General features: G+C 34.3%; 1 protein-coding gene across 13 annotated transcripts in view; it reads left to right on the top strand.

Annotated features, from left to right (window-relative positions):
* Positions 1 to 21,146, top strand: part of LOC134846956 (uncharacterized) — a 49,674-nt gene that overhangs the window by 14,848 nt on the left and 13,680 nt on the right. For 2 of the 13 annotated variants that reach the window (XM_063864404.1, XM_063864403.1), the window contains exon 1: positions 15,559 to 16,245. The exons of 7 other annotated variants lie outside the window; for them this stretch is intronic. The gene's annotated coding sequence lies outside the window, so the exon portion shown is untranslated. Of the gene's footprint in view, positions 1 to 15,558; positions 16,310 to 16,389; positions 16,713 to 17,013; positions 17,067 to 21,146 lie in introns of those variants that run through there. 4 more of the 13 variants (XM_063864410.1, XM_063864406.1, XM_063864412.1 and 1 more) reach the window with 3 other exon arrangements.

The raw sequence follows: 21,146 nt of genomic DNA, 5'->3' as shown, positions 1-21,146 counted from the left end.
CAAGATAAAACTGTAACATGAAATTCACTGTTTTTGTTATAATGGAGCACTGACTATTGAAAATTCGTCTCTTCAATTATTCTTATTACGCATTATGTATAAATGAGTTCACTTTTTCAAACCCAATTAGCACCAGTCAGGGATGTAAAAAAATATATTTAAATATATTTTTTCAAAAAAAAATAAATATATTTATATTTTTGAGGAGAAAAATAAATATAAAAATATATTTAAATGTTTCCTGACGGGGAGAAAAAATTCTGAACAATCATGAATTGATGATTTCATTAACAGTGAAAGCGTTCCAAAGTGTTTTTATCAATGAACAAAAATATTTGTCCTTCAAAGTTGATAGGGAGAATTCTTTTTCGATAATCTCCGAGGACCAGACCAGCTCTGCTGAACAACCGCTCCGGCAGGTTTGAAGTAGCTGGAATCTAATCCAGGTTCACATTTTTTTTGCTTTTTTTGGCTTTTATTATACTTTCAGCATAGTCGCTGCAGTTTTCTTCATTTTCACTCGCAATTCCATCCACCAAAATGCTATTCATCACTTTCTCCAACGCTTTGTTTTGCTCTGGTCATAAAGAAACGCCCTCGATAGTATTCAATACTCCAGTTTCAAAATCTGGATAATGAGTCAGTGTCCCAATGTCCCTTCCTAGAAAGTGTTCAAGTCCTGAAAACTCATCGATTACGTTGTCAAAGAGCGCCCTGACCGTCAAAACATCAATATGATCTTCTTGAAGTTTTTTAGTGATTTGTTCAGCTCATTGTCCACAAAGTTGAACTGTTGGCCAGTCATAATCACCCATTCCAGCCATCCGTAGATATTTTTTGCTTTTTCGGATACCTCAAATTCTACAGCAGGGTTTGTTCTATTCATTTCTTCTTGATAATTCTTATGTTTTTGCAGAACGTGGCTGAAGAGATTTCATAGCCGTTGTTCTTGGTCTGCTTCCGTTTGAACCCACATTTCTTGCATTCCCATAACGAATCAGGTCCAGTAAGAGGTTTGAAATAATGCAAAGCCACGTCGCGTTTTTGTCGGCATCGTTATCTAATTCGGCAGCCTCTTCACTTGCAGCGTGGTCGTCTGACGAGTCGGATTCAGCAGGTGGCGATCTGGTTCCACTGTTAGATGGATTGTCTGCGGCATTTGTCGGAATGTCAGCTGTGCTATTAATCGGTTGAATACGCAAACGATGAACCCTAAAAATGATGAACCCTACTTTTTGTCATCTTTTCCTTTTGGCTTTGTGGCTTTCGTTTGTGATTGACCACTATTCTGAGAGTTGAACCTGGGTCTAATACCGAGCTGCAGTGACCGAGCTGCAGCAATTTCCCTTGCTGCAGCTCGGTCACTGCTAACCAGACTGCTACTTCCAGTCGTCAAACCTCGTACGGCTTGTTAGCTTCCCATGTCGGTGGGGTTTTGTAATTTCCTCCAGAGGCCATAATTCTGCTACCATGTGATAAGACTGGTATTAGTAAATACGTTAATTACAACCCCACCTCTCCGAAATACACAAACATGACAATTATATAAAACAAGTACAAGATAAAACTGTAACATGAAATTCACTGTTTTTGTTATAATGGAGCACTGACTATTGAAAATTCGTCTCTTCAATTATTCTTATTACGCATTATGTATAAATGAGTTCACTTTTTCAAAACCAATTAGCACCAGTCAGGGATGTAAAAAAATATATTTAAATATATTTTTTCAAAAAAAAATAAATATATTTATATTTTTGAGGAGAAAAATAAATATAAAAATATATTTAAATGTTTCCTGACGGGGAGAAAAAATTCTGAACAATCATGAATTGATGATTTCATTAACAGTGAAAGCGTTCCAAAGTGTTTTTATCAATAAACAAAAATATTTGTCCTTCAAAGTTGATAGGGAGAATTCTTTTTCGATAATCTCCGAGGACCAGACCAGCTCTGCTGAACAACCGCTCCGGCAGGTTTGAAGTAGCTGGAATCTAATCCAGGTTCACATTTTTTTTTGCTTTTTTTGGCTTTTATTATACTTTCAGCATAGTCGCTGCAGTTTTCTTCATTTTCACTCGCAATTCCATCCACCAAAATGCTATTCATCACTTTCTCCAACGCTTTGTTTTGCTCTGGTCATAAAGAAACGCCCTCGATAGTATTCAATACTCCAGTTTCAAAATCTGGATAATGAGTCAGTGTCCCAATGTCCCTTCCTAGAAAGTGTTCAAGTCCTGAAAACTCATCGATTACGTTGTCAAAGAGCGCCCTGACCGTCAAAACATCAATATGATCTTCTTGAAGTTTTTTAGTGATTTGTTCAGCTCATTGTCCACAAAGTTGAACTGTTGGCCAGTCATAATCACCCATTCCAGCCATCCGTAAATATTTTTTGCTTTTTCGGATACCTCAAATTCTACAGCAGGGTTTGTTCTATTCATTTCTTCTTGATAATTCTTATGTTTTTGCAGAACGTGGCTGAAGAGATTTCATAGCCGTTGTTCTTGGTCTGCTTCCGTTTGAACCCACATTTCTTGCATTCCCATAACGAATCAGGTCCAGTAAGAGGTTTGAAATAATGCAAAGCCACGTCGCGTTTCTTGTGAGGGGCCATAATTATCGAGAAAACGAAGTGCAAAAAAGCCGAAACGAGAGGTTCTTGAAGTTATAGTCTGTCAATTCTGTTTCATTGATAAAATATAAGTGCTATATTGAGTATGAAATTCGTGATCAGTGCTTTTAAAAACGTAACTTCACCAAATTTCAGCTTTTTTTAATCGATAGAACAGAATTTATGTATGACTATATCTTCAAAATGTTGGGACGAGGTTTTCACAAGTGTAAAACAACTTTATATGCGTGTAGTAGACTCTAGTTTGGCCAAAACAATCGTAACCTATCAGAAATGAGTTCATCAAGTTCATTCGCGTTAAATAATAGTCTATTACAGTCTATTCAAAACGATCGTGGCCAATCAGAATGCAAGCGACGCACGATTAATCCATTCGAGTTGAGCTAGCTTAACTCGAATGGATTAATCGTGCGTAGCTTGCATTCTGACAATTGAATTGTCAATTAGCCAAGTCAAGCCAAGCTTCAATTATTGGCCGAGTTATGTTGGAAACCTGCTTTGCAATTCAAACAATAATTGTTACGAAAAATAAATATATTTTATTTTTTGAACTGGAAAATAAATTATTTATATGTATTTATTGTCAATATATTTAAATACAATATATTTTTTTACATCCTTGGCACCAGTTGCGTAAAGTGGGTAAAGTCATTGGTGAGCAATTTAGTTGTATGTGTTCATCGGCGTTATAAGTACGTCGGGATCCTATAAGTAGATGAGCTATTAATTCTATTTGACAGTTAGGAAAATCGACTCAATCAGAAAGACCAATGCCTAAAAATCTGGAAGTCCGCGATTCGAGTCTTATAGTCGTCTCATCTTTAATTCTTCAAAGCGTACCTACTTATTTTTGTTCTTTTCAAATTTAAAGCTTGTGTTCGCAATTGTGCGATAACGCTAGTGTATATCTGAATAATACAGTGTTTTTAGTGGTTTCCGAGCTTGTAACCCCACGTTTTTCAACCCCTTTTTCTAAACCCCATCATATAACCCTAGAAATTATAACACACTACAATTTCATTGCGAGGCCAAACTGTGCATTCTGTGCATTGTAAGCGGATTCCGCAACAGGCCAAAATCAGATTTGTCGCGGAATCCGGAATTTTGCTTCTTTTCTTTGATCTTCTTCGCTGTTTTGGTTTCCACAAACAAATACCTAAATCACTGTACAGCTCAAAATCGCTTCAAAAATAGGCGGTTTTGCGGAATCTGCAACCGTATTTGAAAAATCCAGAACAGTTTGTGGAATTCACAAACAAATAACAAGACATGTTTCTAGTTAAATTGAGCTGTTGCGGATTCCGCAATTCTAAGCGGAATCCGCAAATTGTAAATGGAATCCGCATTTTGTTTGCGGATTCCGTTTACATATATGTACAGGTGGTGCATAGCGTTTAAAATTATACCTTTTTAGTTACTGGTCACCAGAAAAATCAATCTCAATTACTGCATTGATCAACTACCAGTTGAAATACTTAACGTTTGGTCTCAATTCGTGTCAACCCAACTTCGATCTCAAATCCTGTCAATTTCGATCTCAATTCACTAGAATCGGAATATACTAGATCATCTAGAATTGAGGGAATCCCAAATACTGACCAATATTTAAGATTTATGCAAACCCAAATACTGACGTAATTCGGCGATATGCTGTGCGTTGTGTTTCCAAACACTCTCAAGCCAATGACTACAAATATTGAATTTATTCTGCGTTATGCATCCAAAATCAGTATTTGGGGTTGACGCAAACCCAAATGCTGACCGAAATTGGCGATATGCTGTGTGTTGTGTTTCCATGCACTCTCAACCCAATGACTACAAATTTTGAATTTATTCGGCGTTATGCTTCCAAAATCAGTATTTGGGATTGTCGCAATCCCAAATACTGACCAAATTTAGCGATATGCTGTGTGTTGTGTTTCCATACACTCTCAACCCAATGACTACAAATATTGAGTTTATTCGGCGTTATGCTTCCAAAATCAGGATTTGGGATTGTCGCAATCCCAATACTGACCAAATTTGCCGATATGCTGTGTGTTGTTTTTCCATGCACTCTCAACTCATTGACTCCAAATATTGAACTTATTCGGTGTTGTGTTTCCAAAATACTAAAAGGTGATATCCACCGTTTTAGTTAAATGTTTTGAGGTTTGTTGGTGGATTCCGCTGACAATGATTAAGTCCTTGTCTTTAAATTCCGCATTGCTATAGATAAGAATTTCAGTAATAAACAATTTCAGTAATAAACAATTTTCTGAATCCACTTATAGTTTGCGGAATCTGCTTACATTTTCGGATTCCGCTTACAAATTTTGCGGATTCCACTTAAATTTGCGGATTCCACTTACATTTTGTGGAATCCACTTACATTTGCGGAATCCAGAACAACTAGCTATATTCGCTTGTTGCGGAATCCGCGGCACAACAAATGTGCTGACAAAATTTACGTTACAGGTGTTTGTACGCGGAATCCACGGAACTTTGTAAGTGGAATCCACTTACATTTTGCAACACGTTTAAAGGTTTGTCTAGGGAATCCAGGAACGTACAGACACAAAATTTTGCGCCTATCTAGTGCACACTTTGGCCTCTTTAAATGCAACACGTTGCAACACGTTTAAAGGTTTGTCTAGGGAATCCAGGAACGTACAGACACAAAATTTTGCGCCTATTTAGTGCACAGTTTGACCATTTTTAAATATCAATTGTTACAATCAAAGTGAAACTTACTGGAAAGGGACTCGGATCCATAGCGACTGTGAACATCAAAGCTTCAATTAAAAAACCTGTTGCGAAAAAACAAAATAACATGCACGCTGCTTATAAATTTTCTGAAATAATTCTGACCTTGTCGGAATTATGTTTTTTTTTGCTCTGAAAAATAACATGGCAAATAGTTGTTAAGGGAAAAAGTTTTTTCAAGTGTGCTCTTGAAATAGGGCAAAAATTAAATAATCCGAAAAAGCGCTATCAGTTTGCATTGCTCTTTTGTCGCTTCAAATGCAGCAAATTCCATTGCAGTTTTAATTCCATTTCACGGTGTCGAGGTCAAAAATTTAAGGTGTTATCCGATAAATTTGTTAGAAGCTATAACAAAAATATCGGACCAACTCTCGATTTTCTGAATTACTACTGACCTTGAAACTGTAAATTATCACAACCGTTGAAGTTACAGCCGAATTGCAGTAAACCTTCAAAAGCGCAAATCAAATTGAATGCGATTTTAAAGTGGTTATTTTCGATTTCATTCATATAATTTCATAAGTACTTAGCATCACAATAATTTTCAGCCAGTAGCGATCTGAGATGCAATTTTTCAATAGAATAGAATAAACAAAACTTCGACTAAAAAGCAAACGCGCAATTGGAAAGAAATGTTTCTAATAAGTTTGAGCTTGAAAGTCAGGTTTATTTCAAACGTTTACGTTATCCAATAAATTTGTTAGGAGCTCTAAATGCTTTTTAGATTTGATTAGAATTTGCCGATAGTCTAGATCTCCATATGATTTTGAAAACTAATCCGATCGTCATGACTCAATTCAGTAACGCAACTTGATTTATTATTATTTTTATCCTGCCAATAAAAAAATACTTGACTGAATTCAAGTGAAGTATGGAATGGAAACTGGTTCTGACCAAAAAATGGATCGAAATCAAGCTTTATCCAAATACCAATCTTTTTGTAGTAAAACTTTCCATTTATCGACACACAATGCAATGTCTGAAGGGTTTGCCAGCCCCTCTTTTCAACCTAGCATCCCGCCTAAGTAGCAGTCGTTCCGGGATTAAACTGCTAGAGACAGCAGGTTTCAAATGCGATTGAAGAAAGTGCGTTTTTTACGTCTCTGGTAGGCTGCAAGGAGTCGTCTTTTCGAGTTTCAGTTTGCTTGCTCAAATCCAGCAATTTTTCAGATCTACTATCGGGGGCTACTTTTTTAGGGCTTCTAAGAAATAATGGCAGGTTTTTTTTTGTTTTATTTGGTAGGATAGCAAATATGCAAGCGGGGCTTTTCCTGAAAGACTAGTATGTAAAGCGTTAAGTTAAACAATATAGAAGTAACTTTGAAAGTTCCGTCAGCCAACCAAAAATTCTATTTTTGTTGCACACGTAGCATTTCAGGGTCGTCGAACAATGATCCTCTCGTGATCATTTTGTTCACTGTCAAATCCTATAAATTCTTTTGAATAGTTCGGGTATATCGAAATTTTCAGTTGCTGGAAGTACTCGTAAAACTTTCGTTGTGCGCTCTCGTGGTGCAGCTCGAACTAAGTTTTTTGTTGTTGGTGGGGCTAGTTGCGTGACAGAACGGTCTGTTATGGGCTGATTTCCGGTTGCGACGGTTGGGTTTCTATAACTGCTTAGATCTTAGTTTTTTTTTTAAAACTAGTCAGCTTCAGCTTTTACCATTATGTCATTATGTTCAACCTTTGCTTCAATAATTATTCTTCCCGTAATTTCTGTTGCTCGGCATTCATGAGTTTGATGTTTTGTTCAGTCCCGGTTCGTAGTGGTTTTGTGTTGGCGCTTAAGATAACTCGTGGCCTGATACCACTATTATTTATTTGTCTTTGGAAGATCAGGTAAAATGGAAGAACGATTCAGATCTTATAGCTCATCTATTTGTATAACACTGGTTTAAGAGTACGGCAGTATGATTTTTCTTTGAAAACTTTGTGTTCAATTAGCACCATTTAGATGATCTGTTTTAAACGCGAGAATGAGGGATTTTTTTTTATTCTAATCGAAATGCTATCTTGTTTGAGTGACCAACTGCCAAGGAATTAAAATGGTAAGTCTGGCCTCAATTAGTGCACTTAATTGAATTACTACTATAGCTAAAGAAGCTTTTGGTTTAAAACAATGTAACGGTTTTAAAAGTTTTGAGTTTGCTGCGGGGTTATCTTGTGACGGGGTTATAAAATAGGTGTAAACATAGGGGGTTGAATAAGGTGGGATTAAAGTGTGGGACACCGTTTTTAGTATCTTCAAAAACGATCATCATGTTTGTTTGTTTTAATTCCGCCGCCCAAAAGTCATGCAAAGGCTAAGTTATATAGTTTGGGCTACAGCTATGAAATATGGGTCTCTGTTCTCCTATAAATATCTTGAGTTCTCAAATTTTTATATTATTAGAAAGGCTACGATACAGAAATATGCGGTTGTATGAGTTGGATCAGGTTTACTCAAATCAAATTTGAACTACGAATACCAAAAAAACTTAAAATATCTATGGATTTGAAATGATAAAATAAAAAGACACAATCCATTGTTATATTAACAACATCATTATTACAATACAATTCAGTCGTAATTTTCTAAGTCAATATTCTCGCGAGTTTTTTGAAATGCATACTTAAAGCGCGATTCAATTACCAATCTCATGAATACGAAACTAATTTAATTGTCTACGCGGGACCTGTCGATCATAATTACTTTTACGAGGGGCATGTCAATCATAGTTGTAATTAATTTGCGTCTAGTAACGTGTTCTTTTGACGAATTAGCTTGCTTCAGTTCACTTCGGAAAGGGTGTCTGACCGGAATAAGAACCAAAAAAAACAGGGACATAACAGCGGTTTCTCGTGAAGAACTGAACAGCTCGTATGTTGGTCCTTTCCCTTCTGGATAAACGTCTAATGTCCTTGTGTTTAATTTCAGATTGCGCCGTTTACTCGTTGGATATGAAAGAAACTTGGAAATTCCTCTGTAGTTCCTTCTATTACTATGCGCATTATCGGCTATATATGCTTTTTTTGCGTTTTGTGCTGGTGGCCTTCAACGTAAAAATTATCTGGCGCTGTGCAATTTTATAGGATTTGATATTAATTATTTTTTAGTATTTCAGCATGTTCTATCACATTTTTTTTGCAAAAAAAGCTTTATAGATTTTCACTTTGTGTTAGTGTTTTTTCTTTGGTTTTAGGCGAAGCTTTTTATATGGAGTTGTCATTAGTCTGTAGCAGGGTTCTTGATATTGTTGCAAGTATTGGTTTGAAGCTAAATTTCTTCTCTATTTTAATTGCCAAGTTTCGTCTAACTTTTCTAATTGACTGATTACCGGAAAAGTAGGAAATAACGTAGTGTGAAATTTCATAGTTGGAATTTTCGTAGTATTTAAACCAACCAGTAAATTATTGTATAATTTATGCATTTCCTTGAATTTTTCAAAAGAGTGAAAATATCGCTAAATTGATAATAATTGGTATGAATAACTACAAGTTTACAGCAATGCATTTCAAAAGATCAAGTTTTTTTTTGTCAGTATCAGGTATACTTCGCTCACATAAAGTTACTGTATTTCTTGTATTTTTAATTTCATGTTAGGTTATTTCCCACTACGTTATTTCCTACTCTTTATTTCCGCCTCCCAATTGACCAGTATCGATATCTGTCTTAAGTCGGACATAGCCCACAATTGTAGACGGTACATGTGACTTGTCGGTTGAAATTGAGGAACAGTAACTTTATTTTGAGTAATATAATGTCCTCTAGGCTATATTATTATATGGTGTAGTTATTTTAAGTCCCGTCCTTTTTTGGTCTCAGATTTTCAATATCGCAGAACGGGAAGTGTTTCAAAAGATTAGAACAATTATAACTACACAAGAAAGTGTATCTCTGAACTATGTAAGGGCTAAATAAACCCTCGTTTGTGGCCATATCTATGAATGTTCGATAATGATAAAACCACTGGAATCTTGTTTTTTCATATAGTGTTGCTTACTGTTTTAATGATGAGTCGACAAGGAGTTCAAAAAGTCGGTTATCATTGTATCAATAGGAAGGTATACCTCTTAGTCATTCTAAAATAGCGTTACCTATAGCCACCGTGCTATAGCCACCGTGCATAATTCACAGGGTTCAATTTATGAGGCTTCTACTGCTGCAATACTCAAATTCTCGTCTTTTGAGTGAAGATCCTATTCGGGAGTTGGTGGTGGTAAGGTTTAAGGGCTTCAAGTTTTATAAGAGATGTTGAGGGCTTGACGTGAAAACCACCGCGTTGATCCTTGCTCGTGACTTGAAGGTTAAGTTGCGCGGCAGTGTCCAAAAAAGCCAAAAAATCACTTTTTAACAGTACTCCTCACAATAGAATATCATGTCATTAGAATATCACTAGAATATCGGTGTCTCTAGCTTTGTGGGATCTGGAGGGATCCCACCGACATTTTAATACCTTACAAATCATACCCAAAATTCTAAATTACTATATCTGCCGTTTTTAAGTGCTCCAAATAAAAAAGCTGTTTTTTTAGCGCAGAAAAGGTCAAAATTTGCTTTCAATTACCGAATTTTTGTTACCCTTGAGATAAGCAAGGGTATTGTAACCGGATACTAGACTTTTGTTCCCGTAAATAAATTTGTTTACAGAATGATCAAATGATAATCAGTATCAGCTGTTCAATATCCTCTGATGAGGTAATAGAAAGTTCAGTGTGTTGGTAGCATATATCTTTGAGAGCAATAAAGAGTTCTTGTAAAGTAAATTTTTCGGTGACAAAATTTTCAGTTTTTCAAAATTTTTTGAAGATTTTGCTGATACAGTCAGCAATCTTAATGTTAGTCAATTAAACACTTTTTCCATGGTTTTTGTGATTTAAATAAAGTCATCACTAATAAAGAAGAAATGGTAGATCTTTTTTTTTCTAAAAGAGGGGGATGTAGGGTTTGGACAACTGATAGTAGTTTACAGTTGAAACCTTTTAGTACTTCTTAGTGCTTCTTAAAAATTGTACTGCTTAATTAAGGCATCACCTGACTAGGCCTATCGGGCCTTTTGATTTCCTTGCTTATCAGAATTATGTAAATTGACAAATTTCCATTGAATAATCTCTGATATGAAAATAATTTATTATTATTATTATCAAATTGAAAAAAATTAAACCTAAAAAATATCGAATTTTTTTTTGATTTTCTAAGCTGAACAATTCTGGTCGGAGCGTTTTTAATTTTTGGCTGTGTAACCGAACTTACTTATCATATTTTTACTGTCGAGGTAGTCGTGTTTGTTATTTTTTGCCTAGTTTTTCGTAAATGTTTTGTGTATCAAGTTTTTTAGTAACACCTGATTGTTTTTTCGTTCTTTTCTAATTTAAATTGTTTGGAAAGGTAGCCTTTTAATTAAGTGTTAAGTGCTAATAAATCCGATATCTTTTTTTTTCGAGCGTTTTGTGGGCACTTTCTTGAAGCAATCAAAACTTAGTTTATAGATTTTGATTTTTTCTGAAAAAATTTTCGGGGAAATTTTATCATTTTCAAATTCTTTCGGTGTTTTAACTTTTTAGAATTGTATGAATAAATTTGGTCTGGGATTTTCTTCATCATTGTGCAATTTACAAAATGTTTTAATCACTGTCTTATAAGCAATTAAACCCAATGCAGAATTTTCTTCAAATTTTGCTCCTTTTTTTATATGTTTTCTCTGTCTGCCAACTTTATTTTCCAAGAAAAACTGTCCGAATAAAAAAAAAAGTTTTTCTGCCCAAAAAAGTGTCCAACCCCCGGTGTTTTTCGATCTTAGGCACTGCAAAATAGACCGCAAAATAAATAACCCTCTCTGGAGATCTTATTAAGAAAGTGGAAAAAGGTTTACGCTACATCGCATGGATCTATCGTAGTTGTGCTCTGGTAACTTATAGTCGCCAAAGTGTCATTTTTTAAGCATAGATAGAAATAAATCATTATTGATTGCACATATGATGTGAGCTACCACTGACAGGTGAGACTATCGTTAGAATAGGTATATAGAATGACAGAATAAGCATGGACTGTGTGAAATGATTCTTGTAGAAATCAATTACCGGCTGATAACTTATTTATTGATATGTATGTATGAATATGAATAGTCATTACAATACATGAACATTTAATCACTTTGGTAGTGTTAGGTCACTGTTTTGGTCCGTGATGATTGATGAACATGATGACAATCAAATTATCGAACATACTTTTGATTTAGGTGGTAGTTCAGCAAAGCGATGTCGATGTAAGAGTAAACCAAAAATGGGCGGACCAGGTCACCAAACCCAAAATGCAAAGCTATTATATCATTCATTTACATTATCTCACGACCTCAATTCTGCGATTTGTACGATATTACAAAATTATTTCTCAAAACAAAAACTGAATTAAAAATGAAATCAAATTACTCGATGAGTCCAACAATTTTAAAGCCTCTGTTCTAGTTCAAACAAAATGAATTCTCTATTTTTTTTGATATTTCGTCAATTGAAGTAAAAAATAAGTAATCCGGTTAACTGATCTGGCAAGTTACTGAAAATTTGGTTTAATGAACGTACCTCAAACTCTACGTGCATCTGGCTTAGAGAGCAAAAAGCTGAAAAGAGGAGAGAAAAGTATGTCCAATTTCTATAAATGTTTTTAAAGAACACCGAAAAATTGAGCAGTGCGTTCTATTTACGTGGAGTGTCTCGAGGCGAATACCTAGTTTGTCTGAAAAATTTTTGATCATGGTTTGCCGACCAAAAACTTTTGCCGGTTTGCCGAAAAAATTGTTCCCAGTATGTCGAAAATATTATTAGTTCCCAATTTTTAACTCTGGGATTGCGATCACCCTTGGGGCCTTAATGGGCTTTTATTTTTGTATAGAAGGTACCCTCTAGTGTAAACTCGCATAATTTTGCTACTCTCATTTACTATTTTGACTATAATGAGCATAAAAATGTGCATCAAGTAGTCGAATTTATAATTGTTCCGACTGTCGATGAAAGTGAGGAATGTACATGACCTTGGTGGTTTTTATATTCAGACCAATTTTTCAAAGAAAGCTGACAGCGCATGGGAATTGTTGAATTGGAAATTTTTGGATTTCCAAGCTAGTATGATTGCACTAGGCTAAAATGCGAATGAGATTGCTGCTCGAATGTTTTTTACACTTGCTAGAGCAAGTGTCTTTGATAGTTTCTCTTCGCAAATTATTACACTAGCGTCAGCTTTGTTTATTGTTACAAACTTTTTTTTGTAAGCTAACTCGCAAATAAAAGTGTTCATTAAAAGTGTTCACTTATTAGGAAATTTCACTGCAGCATTGGAAATTGCATAGCATCTGTTCTCTGCTTTATTTGTGACTAGTGTTTGGCTTTTATCTATTAAGCTTCCGTGGCTGAGTGGAAAGGGTGTGAGACTCTTAATCTCTAGGTCGCAAATTCGATTCTCAGATCTAGGCGATTAGTTTTTGCTAATTCGTGGCTTATTTCTACTTCTTCTTATTGCACTTTATAGAGCTGCTTTTTTGTGTTCTCGCTAGTGTTTGCGATGCGAAGCTTTTCCACTGCGTTTATGTGTGGCCAATTATCCGTATTCATAGTCGCTTCAATTTAAGTTGATGCCCATCAATTCGTCACTATAATTCGTCTCAAGTTATAGCACTTTCTGTAGTTGATATTGGCAGTCCAAAAAATGCAGTTTGTCTTCATTTTTTTAAACAAAATTGATTGAAGACCTATTAATGGGGCAGTCGGAACCATTGTAACTTTTCCCTGATATACGATTAGTCTTGTTAGTATCATTCTATACGAGCAAACTTAATATCCCAAGAAATTTTTTTAAAAAGCGGCTTCTCAAAGTTTGTAGGAGTTTTGTGACTATTTGCCTATTCAGTTGGCCTTTAATTAATTCGCCGCAGAAATTTTTTATTGGGCTGTAGCGATGAGCACGTGTACCTTTTACCATTGTATAATTGCTTTATTTAGATTATCATTGAGACGAAACACTTACGCCTAAATTAAGGATGCGTGTTTGCAAATACGTGATTTTTAAAGAAAATTAAATCATCGGTTTCGGCTTTTTAAGTATTCGTCGAAGTGATAACAATTCAAAAGCGCAAACATGGGTAAATAAATGTTGAATTAACGAAAGATAATTTGAATACTTTGACACGGGCATGTTAATCGACGCACATGCGAATAGACTTGTCCGTTAACTATTTTCATTTGATACCAGCTATGATTTGTTTTAGATATTTGACATAGTTTTTTTTTGCATGAGGAGCCATTTTGCTTAGACAATCAGGGAAATTTTTCACATCACCTAGAAAAAACGGTGCCTAAAGTTTAAGTTCTCGAAGATATCATTATTACTTGAATAAAATTTCCTAATTATTGAATTCATCCAACTGGTTTTTCTTTTTTCTCTGGTCTAAAAAAAGGTTGATCACTGGATTATATCCCTAAATCACACATTAAAAAACTACGAAATGAGATTTTGGCCAATCTGTTCTAATTATCGCAGCTCATCAAAAGATTTAACACAATTTCCAAAGGAAGATACTCTTTTTAAGCCTACTAATTCTTGACTTGGTTTTTTTTATGACACATATGCGTGATGCTACTACGTCACTCTTAAACATTTATAATCCTACTAAAAATCCTACTTTTTATGTTCCGACTACTTTACTAATGCAATTGGAAAAGCTATGGTGTAGGGGGGTTTTTCTCTTCCCGATTTAGACTACCTGGAGAAAAGCTAGCACTGTCAAGTTTTTTTTGTCATATTAAAGCCATTTTTGCGGTGATTTGGATACAACAAAGTTTTTTTGAAAAGTTGTCTCAGTGTCGAGTGAATTGGTCGGAGTTTTTCCGATTTTCAGAGCAAACGAAATTTGGTAACAATCAAAACTGAATTTGTTCACATTATTTTAATTCTACTGCAATTTGAACGTTTTTTTTTGCTATAATTATCTCAGTTTTCTGCAGTTTTTTTTCCTTCTTCGCGATTTGAATTTAAAAAAAAGACAAGTTTTTAAACCAGAAATTGAAAAAAGTCAAGTCAATTCAAAAAAATTTTCTGGATTTTGTTATATTATAGTTTTAAAATTCCTTTTTACTTTGTAAAGTCATAGTTCACAAATTCAAAAACTTTTTTTTTAAATCGAAGTTTTTTTTAAAATAAAATTTTTTCGCATTTTTATGAGTCTAGGGCGATAAAGCTAGATAAAAAAACAGAAACCGGCTATTCTTGTTTTAGCTTTTTTTCCAGCATAATTTATTGTTGAAAAGTTTTGGAAAAAAATCGTTACATTGATCTTTGCCTTGAATCGAGCTTTTTTGTTTTTCTTTTGTTCTGATAAGGAGATTCTAAATTTTGAAAAATATGCTCTAATGAATGCGATAGGTCACATCAGTTTGTATAAAACAGCAGCTGTTTGGTTTTTTCATAGCGGTTATTTGAGTTCATTCATTTTATAATAATGTTTGTCTTCTTTTTGCTTTTATGATACGACGAGCTCAAATTTACATGCAGATTTGTTTATATTTTCTGATGAAAAATTTATGAAAAGCGTCGTCGCTTTGTATTTTGTCGATTAAATTTTTTGTGGTGCGTTTTAGAAAATATGCCGAACGTTGTTTCTGACGCAATTTTGAAGATTTGGATTTCCCAGGCAGGTCTGAACAAACTTAAGTTTTCCCTTGTTAAGTTGACGCAGGGGATCATTTTCCTCTATATCAGGCAGGAAGCGTGTGAAATGTTTTTAGGTTAACTTCCTGTTTCAATTTTTTCAAGCCTTTTTGTTAGAGGAAATAGATTACGCGGAGTCGTAGAGGACGTAAGAATAGTCGGATATTATTGGAGACGTTCTTGACGATATTGGAGAACTGCAGCCAACCGCGAGTCGAACTGCAAAATACATACAAACGAATCGCCACATTTAATTTGAATAAACAGCGCGAAGAGGAACGAAGTGGTATAAATATGTTAAGCTTATAGAGGTAAAGGATAAAAGACCACACATGATACATCATACAAGAAATACGTAGATGCTTCTATCTATGTAAATATCCTGTTAATATTTGCATTTGCTTTGAAGGCCCAAAGTCGACCTGTACTAGAGGAGAAAAATCTAATACGAACGGAAACACGTTTTTACTTCATAGTTCTTTGGGTATTTTTCCTTTTTTTCAATCTTGTATGTACATCGACCTTTACAGCTACGCGCAGTATAGAAAATTATACAAATATTCTGAAAGTATGAAGATTGTTAACCACTAGTTAATTGTGTATGCTTTTTTCTGTTTCGACCAAAAGCGATAGTGACAACTGCAGTTCGTTGGTATTATGGTATTACAAGGTAGAATGGTAAGTCTTAATGTGTTCGGATGGTATAATGTATGTTGTATATGAGCAGTATATACTGGTATATTACGTAATATGCCACCACATGCGTCTGTAGAATTCGATTTGCAGTAAAATGATCTCTAAATGTGCTCCAGCTCTGAAAGGTCAAAACTCAGCAATCTTCTGTATTGGTTGGAGTTTGCACCGCTGAGGAGAAAAATACAAGCCGGTTGTTGGACTGAAAAGCATTTATTGATATGCTTAAAGTAATTTGTGGTCAACTGTATGGTTCTCTAGTCAATTCTTAAGCTCTCACAACTTATTATACCACTCTCCTTTGCTGTCGCCAGTATAGGTAGAATAACATTAGTTGACATTTTACCGCTACTTGGATTGCATAAATGCTCACTTCTTTCGCTTGACCAAATGACCGCAAGATTCAATTTATTTCAAATTTGGACCCTTTCTTAATCTGACCTTTTGCAACTTCATTTGTGTTCGCGTTATTTTTCCAACTCATATCAAAAATCCGGTAAGTTAGAAGCTTGTAGATTTTAAACAACATTACCGTATATCCGTAAATAGCAGCTCTTGAGGTTAGTTTGGTTTGTTTTCTTCGATAAGTTTGACTTTTAGTAGGGTTAAAGTCTTATGATAATAATGATTAATATTGATCTGTCCTCAGATACAAATGGCAAACACACCTTCGAATCTAGGACAAACTAGAACTACTGGGCCAAACCTACATAAATATTTGAGCAGAATTTGACTTTACTCTTCCGACCTTCAAGTTTGTTTGATTAGACCAAATATTGAAAATTTTAAATTCAATATTTCCATTCAATATTGGAGAACGTTTGCTATTTAAAAAAAAAACTCGTAATAAGCTAAACTTAGTTTCAATAACTTTAGAATATTTCAATGCTCTCCGAGTATTTTCAGTTGCTCTTAGAACTGTGGCTTAAAAAAGTTAACACCTGAACAATTTATAAACATCCGGTTAGTTAGAGTTGTTCAACAGTTTAATGATTTCTTTAACTTTTTAATTTGGTTCAGTGCATCAGGCCGACAAGCATCTAGTCATCAAGTTAAATCAAAAACAGACAAAATAACCGATTAGGCTTCTTAATTGGATACAAAAGTCAAATTTAAAAAAGTTAAAATTAAAGGTTACTAGTTTTGAAAATGCTTAGATGTTTAATTTATAATGACTAACACTTTCGTTAAGTGAAAAGCCAGTTTGGTAAATTGGGACGTTTTACCGGCCTGTTGGTCTGGCACTTTTCATTCAAATAATTAGCGCCAGTTTTCGTTCTGAAATGCGTATCGTTTATTGTCAGAACTTCAAGTAAGGTGAGTGCAAAAATCAGTTTGAGTTCTCGTTTAGAAGTATGGTCCCGTCGGAAACATCATTTAGAAGTATGGTTTCGAGAAACTTCAAAAATATAACGAAGATTTTTTCATTTTTTTAACATCCTTTTGAAGTTCATCACGTAAGTTTCAAGTGGTTTAGTGGGACCATACTTCTAAATGAGCTTCTTGAATGGGAACGGACTCATCAAAAACGGCTGGCCCATACTTTTAAACGGAGTACCTATATTTGTATTGCAAATTAGTTATCACTGATTTAAGTCTGTTTGCTGTCCTGCAATTCTCTGGTTGAAGACTTCTGTTTTCAATTTTACCGAAGAGCAACCAGCGTGGAGGAGTCCAAGAGCAGAATGAATTAAATAACATAAAAATATCGGACTATTTTATGCCGCCATTAAGTGTTTGCCATTAATGCTAGTTTTATAAAAAAACATTTCATATCTAGTCCCATACCCGGGACGTATGGGCATGGACCTATGGTTGCAAAGGAATGGTCAAGAAAATATTGACTCAATTTTCTCTTACCAAAATATGAATTTTCTCTTGGCACAGAGAATGTAAGCATTTAGTGCCGGCGAAATAAGCTAAGTTTTCAGTCTAATTTACAGTTGCGAGTTAAAATTGTAATGACCAATCAGATTTTCATTTTGTTTGTTCTGCTCTCGGGCTTGTTCTGTTCTTAGATCATTGTTCTCTTTGACCTGCCACTAAATAGTGTGTTGACTTATAATGAACAAATTGTATAACTTATTAAGATATAATCGGCTAATAACGTTAAATCGTTTATTCTGGTTTTCGTATGAAAACGTATTATCGTATAGCTTGAGGTTAAATTATTCCTTAACTGCAACAATGGGTTAAGGATTTTCAGATAGTTTTTTTACTCTGTTGTTAGTTTGTGATTGATATCTCTCTGCACGTCGACCAAGTAAACTTTTCAAAAAGAGTTTTGTATATACTTTATAAACGTGAAAACTTTATAACCTACTAATTTTTTTAAGTAAAAGATTGCCTTTATATACTGTTTGCCACCTAAATCTTTGTTCTTAATTTTTTTCTTACAAAAGAACTGATGATTGTATATGATACTTGTGATATCACTTAAATTCGATCAACCCTGCAGTACTCAATGAAAAAACCCTTAGCTCACAAGAAAGAATAGTCAATTATTGGTTTCGTATAATCTTTACCATTGCGATAACCAAGTGTATTGCAATCGGGTAGTAGACATTTTTCCCGTAATTAACTTGTGCACAGAATGGTCATTTTAGTAGGGATGGTAAATATCTCTTCTGATATGCTCAAATTCTTGAAGTTCAAGTAAATATACCATCATTTAAGTAGTAATTGGGTAAATATTGTTTCAGGTTGTATTTATTTTTTTAAAAATGTCACAATTTTGTTTTCGGGTTCGTGGTTTTCGTCCTAGTTTCTGTCGCTTCATCTTCTGTTTTTTAACGCCGTTTTTTATCTTTCACGGTTTTTTGACTGACTGTTTAAAGTACGGGTTTTGTTCCAATTTTAACAGTGTTTTTACTCTAACTGAAAGTTCCGTAATTTGTAAACTTACGGATTCTAATTTTGCGTAATTTTTTGTTTTTAATTTTTCAAATTTTTAAACCGTTTGTTTTTCGGCTTAGTCACTATATTTTGCGTAATTTTGGGGGCAAAATGTTGTATTAGTATGGGATTGTGTATTTCAGTATGGATGAGTCGTAAAAACTTCAGGAAATTTTGTTTATGAGATTAGTTTTGTTTTCGGCTCAATAGGTTAGGACCAAAAGTTTGTCGCCTTTGTTGCTACTCGGTGAATGATTTCCAATTGTTTTAAGGCTGCTTTGGAACTTCATTTTTTTAAGCTGTGTTTTTTTTCTTTTCAATATCTTGTAGCACGATGTGTAGGGCAATTCCACGTTTTTCAAGCTAGTTGAATACTGGCTGTTATTTTCTGCCGCAAGTTTTTATCAAAATGAGTTTCATTTGGTACAAACATTTGAAATTTTTGGGTGTTTTGTTTTTTGGCGTTTAGTCAATTTTTATACGATATGCTGGCTCTCTGTATTTCAAGTGGTGCGAAGCTCAGCTTGGTATTTCTGTATAATTCATCCTATGAAACTGATTTCTCCCATAATTCTATATCGTAAGAGATTTTTTTTCTGAATAAAATGACGTTTATCACATCACCTTTATAAAACACTGGTAGCAACTTAATAGAATATGAAAATAACTTGAATTTATTGTCGATGATGGCTCAAGTGAACAATCTAGCCTTGTACAATTAGGGAGATCATTCTGCTGATTAGTTAATTTTTAATGAAGATTTGATGAACTTAGTGACTGCTTGTGAACATAGCTTGTTTTCTAATGTTTTTGAAAAATTGCAATGAAATATATTAAAAGATCTCTACTCGCATTGTCGTTTTCTATATTTTTTCTGGTATGTGTTTCGTTAGAGTGCAGTAGAATTTTTCACTTTGATGTGCGGAATCGCAAAAATACCTCAACTAAATTGTTGTTACGATTAATTTTACAATAAAAAACAACAAAAATTGTATTTCGTGAAAGTGGATCAAAAGTTAAAAATTGCAGTTTTGAAAAAAAATTACACGAATTAAAAATACTTATGAAGTTGAAAGGGTCGGTCATGATTTAATGCCAACCATGTTCTAAGAGTTTTTTCTCAATTCTAGTTGCTTAAAGGTTACTCCTAAGAACTATTTATCGACAACCAGTGCTTTTTTTCAATATTCACTCCGCTATAATATTCATTTTCCATTTGGCGCGTTATTTTGACGCGTTAGTTTTGGGCTTTCCCTCCATGTTTTATTTTTTTGCCAATTTCTTTGTTTGCTTGGGAAAGAAACAGTTGAAAGTCATGTTGAAAATAGTTGTTTTAGTGTTTCTTTCTGATGTCATTTCCTGTGAACTGCAAAGGTTATACGAGTCATGGTTGATTTGCGCGTTTTTTAAATGTAAACACATAGCGAGGTGAGAAAGATGTTTGACGTCAAAGTAGCTTCTTTGTAGACAGGAAGTACCTGATCCTGATAGAAATGCGTGACCATCTACTATTTAAAGGTAATCAAACTCTAAAATGTGAAGGAGTATTCGGCGCCAAACTGTATCTGATTTTAATTTTAAGGGATGAGGTGTTAGAAATCACTTATTCTTAGGTTTAGATTTCTTTTTCCAGTTAGAAATTGCTTTAATTTCGTGTTCATTTTGAACATGGTGAACGTGCTGTATAAAAATGTCAAATGATCATCGGAAATGAAATTTTTTTATAAAGCAATATAAAGCGTTTATTGTTCTGTTTATCTTTTGTCTAAGCTTTTATTGCCCTTCTTGCAGGGTGCAAGGCTTTCTGTATCCGTTTTCAATTTGGTTTTTACCTTTTCGGGTTTTGGTCTTTTTTTTCGTAAATAACTTTTGTCACAGTATCGGATCTGCAATTTCAAGGTCTCAATTTCTACCCAAATCTACCCACGTTTAACAATTATAGTTTAACAGCTATGGTTGAACAGTTGGTCTAGAGCCATTGAAATGATAGTGAGTCTAAATCTTTGAAGATTTTCAGATACATATTGATTTTTGTCGGCCTTATCGATTTCATCCCAATTTTTGTCGGCGTAGTTGCCGGGTGTTCTATTTCTGTTATTGTTTTTGGTAGATGTTTTTTTTCTGGTTTTTCAGTGAGTAAACTGATTCCATGGTTTCCTGGTGTTTATTCAAGCTTAAACTCTCGGTGAGAAGTTATTTTTCTAATTAGAAAAAAAATGCTCTAATTTTCAATTTTTTCAGATGCATGGTTTTTGATTTTTTTTAGATCTATAAGTGCGTGTAATTAAATTTATTTCTAATTTTTTGGCTGTGTTTAAGCGTTGAGCAATTTTCATTAATTCGATTTTAGTAAGATGGCATAGCGTATTGTTTTAATGTCGAAGTTTTTTGGAAAACAAAAATCATAAATTTATAAAATTTGTTAGCAATTTTGACTTGACAATTTTTTCTAAAAAGATGTGGCGAGTGTCGCACGAGATTCAGGCGTTTCTCTGTTTTAAT

Source organism: Symsagittifera roscoffensis, chromosome 5, assembly GCF_963678635.1.
Source record: "Symsagittifera roscoffensis chromosome 5, txSymRosc1.1, whole genome shotgun sequence".
Taxonomy (NCBI): domain Eukaryota; kingdom Metazoa; phylum Xenacoelomorpha; order Acoela; family Convolutidae; genus Symsagittifera; species Symsagittifera roscoffensis.
Note: the sequence above shows the minus strand (reverse complement) of the source record. Positions and strands in the feature narration are given on the sequence as shown.